Below are 12,922 nucleotides of genomic sequence, written 5' to 3' on the forward strand. Positions count from 1 at the left end.
ATCTCTCCAAGATTTGTTCATTGGCTCACTAATGTGAGAACTCTGGATCAGCTGCTCAGCAATTCTCTTAACTTTCTCCTCATAGTTAGAAGGTGGTGGCTGTTGCTCCATAATCTTTATACCCACAGGGCAATAGGAAGGAAAGAGAAGAGTAGGAAGGGGAGGAAAGGTGGGAGAAAAGGTAACAAGAAGTTATAACAATTCTCTTCAAAGGCTTCTCTTAGTCTTTGTATTTCTAAATAAAGAGCCTGAGACAAGTTTTGTGTGCAGGTAGTTGGTTAGGGAATGCAATTCCATAATTAAGAATAGTTTAGGATCTGGGCAGTGAAACTGAAATGGACAAAAAGCCAATATAGAATGCACTATTGATGTGGCCGCCACTGTGGGAAACTGATGCTCAAACCTACTGAGACTTTTTGACAAGCTTATTACCTGTTCACTCACAAAACAAGAGGAGAAAGGGTTTATCACCTGCAACCTCCCAGGAGTCAATGTTCTCAAGGGCATTAAGTGGCCCACTCCTCTGGGTTATGCTTGCATAAGGGAAGAGATGAGGTTCCCTTGGATTTCTAGGCTGCAGAGTCAGAAGAGCCCCAGAACAGGAAGTGCAAACTACATGACCTGCGCTCCGATGTGGCCCCATCTGACTGCACCTGCACGTGCAGGCACTGGCTCACACGGAGTGGTGGCCCCAGAAGAGGGGCTAAGGGGATTCTGAAGTCGTACATCAGAGGTGCCGAATACAGATTCTCTTTACATTAGGGAGGAAAGTCGTTCCTTGAAATCTTCAGCAGATGTCCCCTGTGTGATGTCTCATGGTTTCATTGTTCATGACTGGGCGTCATGCTTATCTATAAATGCAAAGGAAGTTATGAATGAGCATAATTGCTATTTTTAGACTCTGGAATAAAAGGTGGGCTTTGTCAGAAAGACACAAGAGGGTGGGAGATGTATTTCTTGATGCACATAAGGCAGTCTTAGGAACTCATCAAAATTCTATGCCCAAGAAAAAGAGAGGAGAAAAACTACAACAAAAAAAGAAGGAAAGGCAAGATAATACAGCAGAGTCACTGGGTTGTCCCCAACATCCTCTCTTCTCCATAGTAAAAGAATATTGGGGACAGCATATGTCTGCCCAGAACAAAGACTGCAATTCCCAGCCTCCTTGATAGCCATGTTGTTCATGTGACTCCGGTCTGGACAATGAAATGGAGCAGATGTAATGTATGTGACTTCAGGATGAGAGTGAGAGGCTATTTGGTGCTGTGGCAAGGAAAAGGAATAATGGAGAAGTGATAGCACTTTATTCTGCTCCCATTCTGTTCCAAGCCAGGTTGGTTGTTTAGATGGTGTTTCATTTTAGATCCTCACATCAACCTGTGGAGAAAATATTGTTACCTTTGTTTTATCATTTAGGAAACTGACACTCAAATAAACATTTGAAATTTTCTTTAAAGACACAGGAATCATATAAGAGTGGCAATTTTACTTCCTATAGTAATTGTCCCTGTGTTTCAACATATTGCCCTTCCCCCTCCTCTCTCACAGGTGTCCTGAATGTCTTTTCCTCTTTCCCCATCTGCTCCCATAGTTGTGAGGGTCACTCACTTAGGAAGCAACTACAAAGTTGGGTGCTGATTTGCACTGGAAGAGTTTTCTACTATAAGAATAAAGTTAGACCCAGTGGGAGAAAGGGGAGGAAGAGAAAGCATGGGGCAATTGAAACACATGGGGAGGAAGGGGAAATTCAGTCCTACTAAAAGGGGGATTGGTAGAGTCTTTGCACCTGGATAACCAGGAAGCTGAGAGCAAGATGAAGCATGCCCAGTGTTACCAGCCTCAGGACAGTGCCTGGTCCTCCATGCCCCAACTGACCTCACCATCTACATAAAATCAACCATCTATCAGTCCCAACCCCTGTGGAGTAGCAGATAGACATAAGGGAATGGCTCTCCCTAACCAAAGGGGGTCTGGAAAGAATCAATTGGATATTTCTCAATGAGCCAGGAAAGCAGTGGACACCTCATCCATGTTATCAAAGGCCTCTTAATACAGGTATGACACAAGGTGTGTTAAATCTGGTTTTAAAATAGGAAGGTGTACTACTTGGAAGCAAAGGAAGCACTTCTCAGTTCAGGCATGAAGTGACAAAAGCTAAAAAAAATGGAAGAAGAAAAGGAAGGATGAATGGGAAGGCATTAAGAAGAAAGATTAGACAAGGGTTGGTTGTTGGCCACATATGGAAGAAGAAGGATAAAGAAGAGTCCAAGACCCCAATATTCCCAGTCCCAATGAATAATGCCACTACGGACAGAAATAAACAAGAAGAGTAGGGGGTTAGTATGGAAGAAAAGTGAGATATCTACTGCTTCAGACAGAAGGAATCAGAAGTAGTATTTAGACACCCACATGGTAATGCTCACTAAGCACAGAAGTAGGACTATAACCTGGCGAGGAGGTCAGAGCAGAAGACAGGTCTGAGTCCATTAAGCAGATATCTGTTGAGCTATTAGATACAAGACCTTGAAACATCCTCGGTACAAGATTAACCAGACTGCTTTTGGCTAGAAGCTTATCTGAACTCAGCTGATAGGTTCTTAGTACATGACTGGGCTCTCACAGAGAGCAAGTGAAAAAGAAGGAGGCAAAGGGCTGAGGCCAGAACCTTTTTTTACAGCAAAGTTCAGAGGATGGACAGTATTGCTAACTGTGCAAATGGTTAAGGGAAAACAGGAGTGAGCAAAGGTCATGCATTTGCAATTAGGAGAGCCTAGCTGCCTTTCATAGTTCACTTTCAGTAATTTGTGGGATGGGAAACAGAAGGGAGGGTATTAAAGATCAGAGGTGCAGGAAAGACATGGAACCAAAGGCAACACTTTCCACTCTAGAAATCTGGAGCATACCTACTATTCTGAGATTATTGCAGGGAGAAACAGCATGGTTCACTCCTATTTCTCCTGAAATGCAAAAGCAAGGAAGATTTTTTGAAGCGAAGGAGAACCATGGGATGGTACATTGAGGGAGCAGCACAGTTGGCTTGTCTTTTGTCCCAGGACAAGAGAAACTAGAGTCCATTCCTAAGCAGAAAGGATGATGTTTTTGCAGAAGGCCCGTTAATATAAAAGATCCAGACCCTAGAGGAGGAAGAAGACAGAGGAATGATGCAGTGGTAGAGGGAACTTTGGAGAAAAGAAAGTTACCTTTTTTTTTTTTTATGAGACAGGGAGGGAAGGAAAGATGGGGAAGAAATAACCAAGTTTCAACATGAAGAGATGATAAGAGAGACCTCACAGGAGAAATGGCTAGAGTCTGATGGATCTTTAGTGCATCCCCATTAAAGGGAGTATAGTCAGAACAACAACTGCAACAAGACTGGCAAAATTATAATCATAGGGCTCAGGACAGGACCTGAGAAGCTATAATGGGTCTCCAATCCCATGGAACCACATCATGTTTTCCAGCAGCTGTAAAGTAGAAAGTATCTACTGTTCTAAGATTACTATAGGGAGAAACTCAGCCCAATTATTTCTATTCCTCCTGGATTACAAAACTGAGACATTATTTATAGAGCAAGCAGATTGCAACCCAAATAAACTAGCCAGTAAAAATAATCACAATTTTACTACATTAAAGTATGTGAGTATAAAGTATAACTGAACAGAAAATCCATAAAAAGAAGATTCAGTTGTGCATATCAAGAGCTTCAACCTCTAGATGTAAAAGCTTAGCCATGGTTGTATAAATTCAGCCAAGTCCAATTCTAGACAAAACCTGAGATGGTGAAGAAGGGAGGCTTTGTAATTACACAGGGAGCTTTTGACTACACCAACAGAAAACCTAACCAGAAAAGACTTACACAATAAGGAAAATGAATTCTTTCACATATCAAAAAGATTCAAAGTTGAGTTGCAAAGTCGATTATTCAGCAACTCAATAAAGTCATATATGGACTAGATTCTAACCCTTTTACCATGCCCCATTCTCATCTTCTTGACATGTTCTCCTCAGACATCCTTTCAAGATCCCAAGGAAGCCACCCTAGTTGCAATGGAGAAGTGGTGACATTCAGACAATAACATCCCAACACAGGAAAACTAGGAATCATTTCCTTCTGTGCAATTCTTTTGAAGAGCAAAGAAAACTTTTCTCAGAACCCCACCCCAGAGCAGACTTCTATTCGTTGACCAGAGTGGGTCACATGCTCACTTTTAAGCCAATCACTGGCAAGCAGATAGAGAGTCTATTATAGGTTTAATCAAACAATCGCTGGGTACTGGATATTGAAAAAATCAGGGTCTGATTAACAAGAAAGAATAGAGGACATGACTGTTAGCTGGGCAGTCAGCATTGCCTATCAAATCAGAGGATCTCAATAGGATGATTGAGATTCAAATCAGGAGGGGGTTCTGCGTCACCAGCCAGGACTGCAAAAGAACTTCAAGGTATCTGACCTAGTTACTCAGCTCAAGTCCATCTTCACATGGCCAGTAAATATGCCCTACATTTAGACATCTTAAACAAGCATCTCAGTGAGGCAGTCTGGTAGAATAGGATCAGACCGATCTATGTGCCAATGCTAGCCCCACAACGTGCATTTACATAAGTGACCCTTTGCCACACCATTCCAAGGTAGGTTCTTTCTCTCATAATCTATGTCTATTGTGAAGGTTAGTAAACAAAAATCACAGTGTACAATAAACACTGTGAAATACAAGGACTGAGATTATCTCTTAAATGATAATCCAAGGATTATAAATGGACTGCCCTGATTTATAGTGAAGACTAATCATTGCTAAAATTATCCTACTGAATGTAGCTGTTGAACTTAGGTTGATAAGGGGATCAATCCACTCTAGCATAGTAAGTACAAACCTAAGAATATTTTTATTTTTAGCAAAGAACTGCTGTGAGATATATTTGGTTAAAACCATAATAATAGACCAAAATAAGTCCTCATCAGCAAACTGGACATTCTGTTTTCTGATACAAGTAAGAATTTAGGGGATATTGCAATAAATGTTGCATTAGCAGAGACATTGCAAATGCTTTCCCAGAATAAATAAGGACAGTAAGTAAGTACAGGGTAACTTCCAAATACTCCCCATTTCCATCTATATAACACTCTCATACTAAACTTTATAAAGTCCCATTTTTAATCTGTCACTCCTCATCTCCAAAACATACTGGTTTGGTTGCCAACCCCACATTCTGGTATCAAATGCCATCAATATCTGGTTCCTCTTACCTTTCACCTTTTCCCAGTTCACATGGAGTCCTTCATCTTATCTCTCTACCTCCCAACCTGAACTGCCTCCTTTTCTCCCCTCAGCCTATAAAATCCTTCCCATCCTTTCGTAAAGTAAGAGAGTGAAGGACCCTGCTCAAATAGTCTTCTGTTAAGATCTAGCCCTCAACAATCTGTGCTGAACTCTTCTGCTTCATACCATACGTAAGTTCCCTCCAAGTTCACACTGGGTCATACTGAGGGGAATTGAGGTAGCAAGATAACGGCCCTTGAGTCAGTCAACACCTGAGTTCAAATCCTGGATCCAACAATTAGTAGCTCTTTGACTTGGGAGCAGTTCTATGTAAATTTTAGGAGGGCTTCAATCTCCTTATCTTCAAAATGGGGATAACAACAGATTTCTCCACCTAGGCTTATTGAGTATCAAATAAAATAATACATGGAAAGAGTCTTTGTGTAGTACCTGGTACATGGTATAAGAAAAGAAAATTTCAATAATTGCCGGTTGCTACATGTTACAATTGACTGCTCTCAAATTACTTTCTGAGTCCCTGTCTTGTCTCACAGGTCTGATTGAAATTCCTGTGGACAATGACATGGAAGCACCCTCTCCATCAAGCAATTCCTCCATCAAGTCTTCTTGGGCCCACAACACCTAGGCTGAGGTCCACATTCCCTCTTGCCACTAACACACACAAGAATTAGAGATGCCTGCTCTTCCAGAGCCCTAGTCAGGGCTGTTCCAGATGTAACTGTTCCCTTGTATGTTTTTAGGGAGAGTTCTAGCAAGAGTAGGGAAGCTTGTGCTATTAATAGTTCCCAGAAGGCAGGATTGCCACAGTGCAGCATGAGGGCACTGGCCCCTGGAAAGCAGGGGAGAAAGAATGCCAAGGGCCAAGACAGACAGGAGCTCAGAAAGTTGAAGGTAGGGGGACAAAGCCAATAAGAGGAGCAAAAGTGAGGACAGGTTATTCCTGCAACTCAAAAGCATGAAAGATGAAACCTGAGGGGGAAGAAAGAACACAAAAACCAAAGCTCCAATACAGAAGTGAAGGGAATATTCTGGGGGAAGATGAAGGGAGAGGGAGACCTCAGGTACCAGGCAGAGAAGCAGCAATTCCATATTGCAGCAGTGGGACTTAAAGACACTCATTCTGAGGACTGCCATTGTTATGCCATCCCTTCAACCTGATAAAAAATACTGGAATTTACACTCTAACAAAAACATGGAGTGAACAAGAATGGGGAAGATATGAGAAACGGAAAACCGGAATGGCAACCCAGAGGGAAAGGACCTCCGGAAAAGATGTCTCCAAGAAAGCGATGAGAACAGTAGGCTACCTGACATGGCTGACCTTTTGTGAAATTATGAGAGGCTATGGGAAGATTGGGGAGAATCAGTGACAGTTACAAAGCAAACAAAGTAAGTGGGAAATAGGGAAATTAATAGGAAGTAAGAAATGGAAACAGTCATAATGCACTGCATGCTCAGCTGTAAATATTTGCATAGGCAAGGTAAGGTAAACACTGCTAATTTAACTAAAAATAAACTATAATAGATCTACATTGGAAGGGGGAAGAGGGGAAGCAGAAGAGGTGAGAGTGGCATCAGAGTACTAATTTCTCACGTATTGAGCCAATAATAAGTAACAGTCTGCACATTCTTTAGAAATAGGGAGATGTGCAGAGATTCTGAAAGAATGGAAAATCATTATCTCTGAAGAGAAGCTCTTTGGGGAACAGTGAAGAGCAGGAGTGTCCTGGAGCAAGGGACTTACCAGGCTTTAGTCCTATCTGACTTTTTAAAATGTATGAATGTATTATTTCAGTAAAATAAAATTTAAATAACAAAAAAAGGAAAAGGTCAAATTGATCAGCATATTCGAAGTCAATGCTTTGGCCCCTCATCAGCTGATCACTAATTAATGTTTTACTTACAATTATTTTCCTTTTTCTGTTTTTTGTTTGTTTGTTTGTTTGTTTGTTTACTTTTTTCTTTAACTGGGAGGGTTTTGTCTGTTTCTCCTTTTACTTTTTGACCACCAATCCGTTGTCTCGGTTTAGCTTTTTAAAAATTTGTATTGGTTTTTAGCTTTCACATATATGGTATTTGTCTTTCTCTGCCTGACTTAGCATGATGCCTTCAAGGTCCATCTATGTTGTCACAAATGGCAGGATTTTATCCTTTTTTATGGCTGAATAATATTCCATTACACACACACACATACACACACACACACACACACATACACCCCACAATTTCTTTATACATTCATCCATCTATGCACATTTAGGTTGTTCCCATAACTTGGCTATTGCAAACAATGGTACAATGAACATGGAGGTGTATACATACATCATTTTAAGTTAATGTTTTCATTTTCTTCAGATAAATACCCAGAAGTTGAGTTGCTGAGTCATATGGTAGTTCTATTTTGAATTTTCTTGAATTTTCCATATTGTCTGCACCGATTTACATTCCCACCAAGAATATAAAGGCTGCCCTTTTCTCCACATCCTGCCAGCATTTAGTTTTTGTGTTTTCGCTATTCTAGTAGGTGTGAGATATTTTACTGTGGTTTGATTTGCATTTCCCTGATAAGGATGTTGAGCATCTTTTCATGTACTGTTGGCCTTCTGTATGTCTTCTTAAGAAAATGTCTATTCAGCTTTTCTGCCTGTTTTTTAATCAGATTGTTCATTATTTTGCTATTAAGTTGTATGAGTTCTTTATATACAGAGGGACCCCCAAAAACCTGGAATTATCTTTTGGAGGGTGGACCTCTTGTAGTACAGTCTTCCCCTGCTAGGTGAGTGTTCTAGGAACCCATCTGTATCAGTGTACGAGCTGGTGTTGTTGTGAGAGGCTGCATTCAGTATCAGTGAATGGTTTTTAAGACTTTCAACACATTTGCCCATTTCATAATGGGTGATTTATGAGCACATGTGTGTACACCGCAGTTAGTGTTCAGCAGATTTTGACACCCCCATGCCACACTGTCTCTATTTACCCACTCTCACCCAAAGCAACATTTTTTTGTTTCCCCAGATGAAAAAGTCCTCAAAGGGAAACATTTTGCCGATGTGGAAAGGTGAAACAAAAAATGGCAGAAGGATGAAAAGGCATCAAAATCAACAATTTCAAAAACTGTTTTGAGGCAGTGGGACTTGGCACCCTAATAATAAGTGAGCACCTTAGCTGGGATTCAACTGACAGAAGTTAATAGAATACTGTTAGGGGATGAGGATGGTGAGGGACAGGATGATGTTAAAGACGCTGAAAATGTCAAGATCCAGCCCCAGCAGGGCCAAAAGTGTGCTAGCAGAGGAAAGTAGTAGAATTTAGGACAAAATGGGATTCTTTGCACAATTTTGCCAATAGTTAGCTAACTGTGATTGTGTCTGGGAAAAATAGCATCAGTGAGGATAACTTAGAGAGATGATGTTTTGCTGCCTACAAAGCTCGTCCCTCTGTTACCCAATTGGAGCCTATGGTAGGAAGCCACCAGTACTGCCCTCAGTGATCCCTCTTCCTCGTATTCACACTCTTGCTCAGTCTCCTTCCATACAGTACCAGGCTTCTGTCTCAGTCCCTCTCAGATCATTTGCACAAAGAGAATCAAGCTACCATATTGTCAGGAGTCTTCATGGAAAAGCCTCTGTGGTGAGCAACTAGAGGCCTCTTGCCAACAGCCACATGAGTGAGCCTGGAGGTAGATCCTCCCACTCAGTCAAGCCTTCAGATGACGGCAGCCCCAACAACATCTAGATTACCTTCTCATAAAAGACCCTGAGTCAGAACAAACCAGTATAGCTGCTCCTGAATTCTTGATCCCCAGAAGCCATATGATAGGACAAAAATTTGTCATTTTAAGTCACTAAGTTTGGGGGTAGTTTGTTACACTGGGGGCCAAGATAAGTCAGGTAATTTGCCCAAGTTCTCATAGTAACTAGAAGCCCCAGGTCTTGAATTCTACTTTTATAGCTCTTTCTACTTAATGACCAACTCACTCAACAAATATTTCAATAACTTTCAAATTAAATAAAATATCAAGGATTGTTGGGCTTTCCAACATGTAGAAATGATGCTTTAAAGAAGCATCAGGTACATGAATATAAGCATTTAATGAAGCACCTTTTGCAACTGCTGAGTGCCCTAATATTTGCTGCTATTTAGGTTGCAGGCAGAGGCAGGTGTCACAAAAAAAGAAGTGTTACTCTGATCCTTGATTGGGGCTTGTTGCCAGAGTTTGGTCTTATCCTCTGCAGTGTATAATTTGTGATAAAATTGGCAAGAGAATGTATGCTCCAATAACTTGGCCGATTGCATTAGCAAACACAGAGCCTTAAAGAGTATTATTTATGATAAAAGCTGACCAAGGATTCTTACATTAGAAGAATGGGGGTGGGCGAGCCCTAATGTATGTGAAAAAAACTGAACACAATAAAACCCAAGGCAGAGGCATACAATGCTGACATTCTTTTGGCTTTTATTCTTAGAAACAAACTATGTCTTTCCTGTTCTTATAACCACAGAGATTTTTTTAAGCCTAAGAAACCTCATTTGCTCATAAACAAATACAATATTTTTAAAGTGGACGTATTCCAAATAGCTATACGTGGACCCAGTTTTTCCAAATAGGGCCAACTTAGAGGCCTGCGGCCCTCCACAGGGAAGTAGGAGAACTCCACTTGATGGGAGGTAGGAAGAATAAGTCAGGGACTCATGGGGCTGCTAATATCTACTGAATATCACTAGACATTTTTTCAGAATCATGAACAGCTATGAATGACTATCTCTTCTTTTATTCCTCACCTTCTGGAAGGTAAAGGAGCAAGATGGGCCCAAAGCATTCACTAGGGTCACTAGGGTGGCATTGTTCTTTAAGGGACAATCAAGCAGCTAACCCCAGAACCAATAAAAATCTGTTCATTTATAAAGTTCCCGGCCCGTAACTGGAGGAGAGAGTCCTCCACAAGTGTCCAAAACATATATATATATATATACACACACACACACATGGTTACTGAGACTATTGTTAAACAATTCTGGTGTCTCTTTCCATTGACTTCCTAGTGCATGTAAATAGAACAAACCAATGAAATCTACAAGACTGAGTAATTTGAGCCTTGCCAAACTCACCCAACCTTTTCCTTATACTCTACCCAGGGTCATGGCCAGCCTTCAGCCACAGTGGGTCCCCTCAGTCTCTTTTTCCGGTGGTGTATTTCCTGCTTCTCCTGCTTTACCTGCGCTTTCCCATTCCTCCATAAGGCTGGCTTTTTGCTGCATTCAGATCCCTGGTCATCCAATGCAGAGTAAACACTCTCCTTAACTCAGCCCTGTTTCATCCTGACTCACTGTTGACTGCTTATCATTATCAGAAATTAACTCCATATTTATTTAATGAAAGCATAATATAACCTGACCATTTATTGAGCAGTTTCACATGCCAAGCACTGTTCTAAGGGCTCTCTTCATAGTAACTCATTTAGTCCTGAAAATAAGCCATTATACCCTTTACAGACAAAGAAACCAGGACACAGACAAGTTAAATACCTGAAGTAATGCAGCTACTTAGTGTTCGAGCCAGGAATGATCACAAGAATTTATTTGTGTTTGTTTGTTTCTGTCCTCCCATTAGGCTGTAAGCGCCAAGGAGAAGGACTTTTTCAGGTTTTGTTCACTGCTGTATGTTATCACCCACCATGGCACATAGTAGGTACTCAGTATATAGCCGTTCTAATTGGTGAATACATATGAAGATTTCAAAGCTCTGCTCCTGCTTCATCCCTTCTATTTTCTGGGAGATGTGTGTAGATGTTATGCAATCATCTATTAACTTTTACCACATTGGCGATCACGTGATCTCTGCTACAAAGAGACTCCAGCTACTCAAGTTAAGGATCAAAAAGTCTCCTTAGGTGGGCGCGCCTCTGGTGTTGAGACAGAAGTGTTCTTCAGCCCAGCCAAGAGCTCTGGTAGCTCTGAGTAGGCAAACGCACTCTGTTGCAGGCTCTCCAGGCGTTCGTCCTGGGACCAAAGTTTGTTGTTTCTCATTGATTCTTGCTGGAAGCCGCGCCCTCCTGTGCGATCTGTGCGAGGGTCGCGTGGAGTTTTACAAAATTTCAAAACTTTCCTAGTGGACTGGGCTGAGTTCTGAAGGGAAGACCATCGAACATTTGCCAGGAAATAACAGGACCAGAGCCCTGGATCCTTCCGGTCACTCTCGAGAGAAGGGATACATGAGGTCTCTAATTTTGAAAATAGAAAACAGGGAAAAAGAGAAAAAGCAGGGTAGCTAAATATTAAAATATTTTCGCTGATAAGAAAATGAAAAGTTTATGATTTAACCCAATTGCGTCATTGCCCAAGGGCATTCTATCATTCAATGTTGTCTTCTGGATTGTAAACGTTCAGAGGTGGGCGGGGTTAACGCTCCTGCAGCGGAACATCACTGTGCTTTCAGCTCACATTCCCAGCGGGGAGCTGAAACCGGGGCTGCTTGCGCGTAGGCTCCCCAAAACCGGCATCTGGAACTTCCCTCAGGTCCTCCGGAACCCCGCAGGTGCCCAGCAGGACCGGCGTCCCGCGAGCACCCAGCACCTTGGCCCCTAAAGACGCGGGCGACTCCTGCACTCTTCCGAAAAACCATTGGGCTCAACCCACGTGGCAACGTCCTCTCCTCTCCCGTACCACCACCCACCTAACCGCCCCCCCCCCCCGCCCTCCGCAAGCTCCCGCCCTGTACTCCAAGCCCTGGTCTGTGCACCTTCCTTCTGCGCTCTCGGCTGCCGCTCACTCCTGGAGGCCTGGGAGCAGAGACTTTTTGTCCACTAGAAAGAAGTGGGTGGTGGCTGGAAGGAGGGGAGAGCGTTGAGGCCAGGCAGGTGGTTACAGACCTGGGAGCCCGGAGCCTTCTGCACTTGGCTCTACCAAGCTGCGTCTGGGGTCCTGTCCCCGTAGGACAAGTTTAAGCCTAAACAGAAGGAAAATACTGAGCGTCTTCTGTGCGTTCATAGTTGTGCGCGCTCCAAAATGAATAACCTTCGAGGAGCTCGAAGTCTGGAGGATTGCACGGGCTGCTACAGGACTCCACAGCAGTCTGGGGAAGCGGACATGAGAAGGAGAGGGTATATAAGTGAGAATATAGGAGGGGTCTTAGCCCAGCTCGGAAATGAAAGAAGACTCCACAGAGGAGGTGAAAGCCTTTAAAGAGATCTGAGGTACACATAAGTTGGGCCAAAGGAGAGGGGAAAGTCTCCCTGCAAAAGCCCAGAGACAAAAGCGAAGAACACCCATGCTGGGCCTTACTGAGGCACTGGGCAGAGTGGCTGGTGCGAGAAGTAGATAGGGTGGCGACCTCTCCTTCACTTCTACAGGAACCATGTGGGTTTGCAGTCAGAATCCCTGTAGCTCAGGAGTCCAGATACCAGGAGTAGGGGAGCACGCTGCAAGTCTTGAGTAACTGCTTTGCGTAAAGAGGTGTGCTGAGGCTGTCCCCCTATGCTCTAGGCAAATGCAGAAGCGAGGAGGCCATGTCTCAGGGATGTCTCAGCTCTGGAGGGTGGCCTGGTGGCCAAAGGCCCCAGCTTTGAGCTGTGATAAAGTAAGAGGTGCGAGTATACCACCTCTGTCCTAAGGCTTGTTCCGCGATTACCAAGGCTGCTGCTTCT

The sequence above is a fragment of the Pteronotus mesoamericanus genome, unplaced genomic scaffold (genome assembly GCF_021234165.1).
Source record: "Pteronotus mesoamericanus isolate MK-2021 breed Mesoamerican mustached bat unplaced genomic scaffold, CSHL_Meso_final scaffold_54, whole genome shotgun sequence".
Taxonomy (NCBI): domain Eukaryota; kingdom Metazoa; phylum Chordata; class Mammalia; order Chiroptera; family Mormoopidae; genus Pteronotus; species Pteronotus mesoamericanus.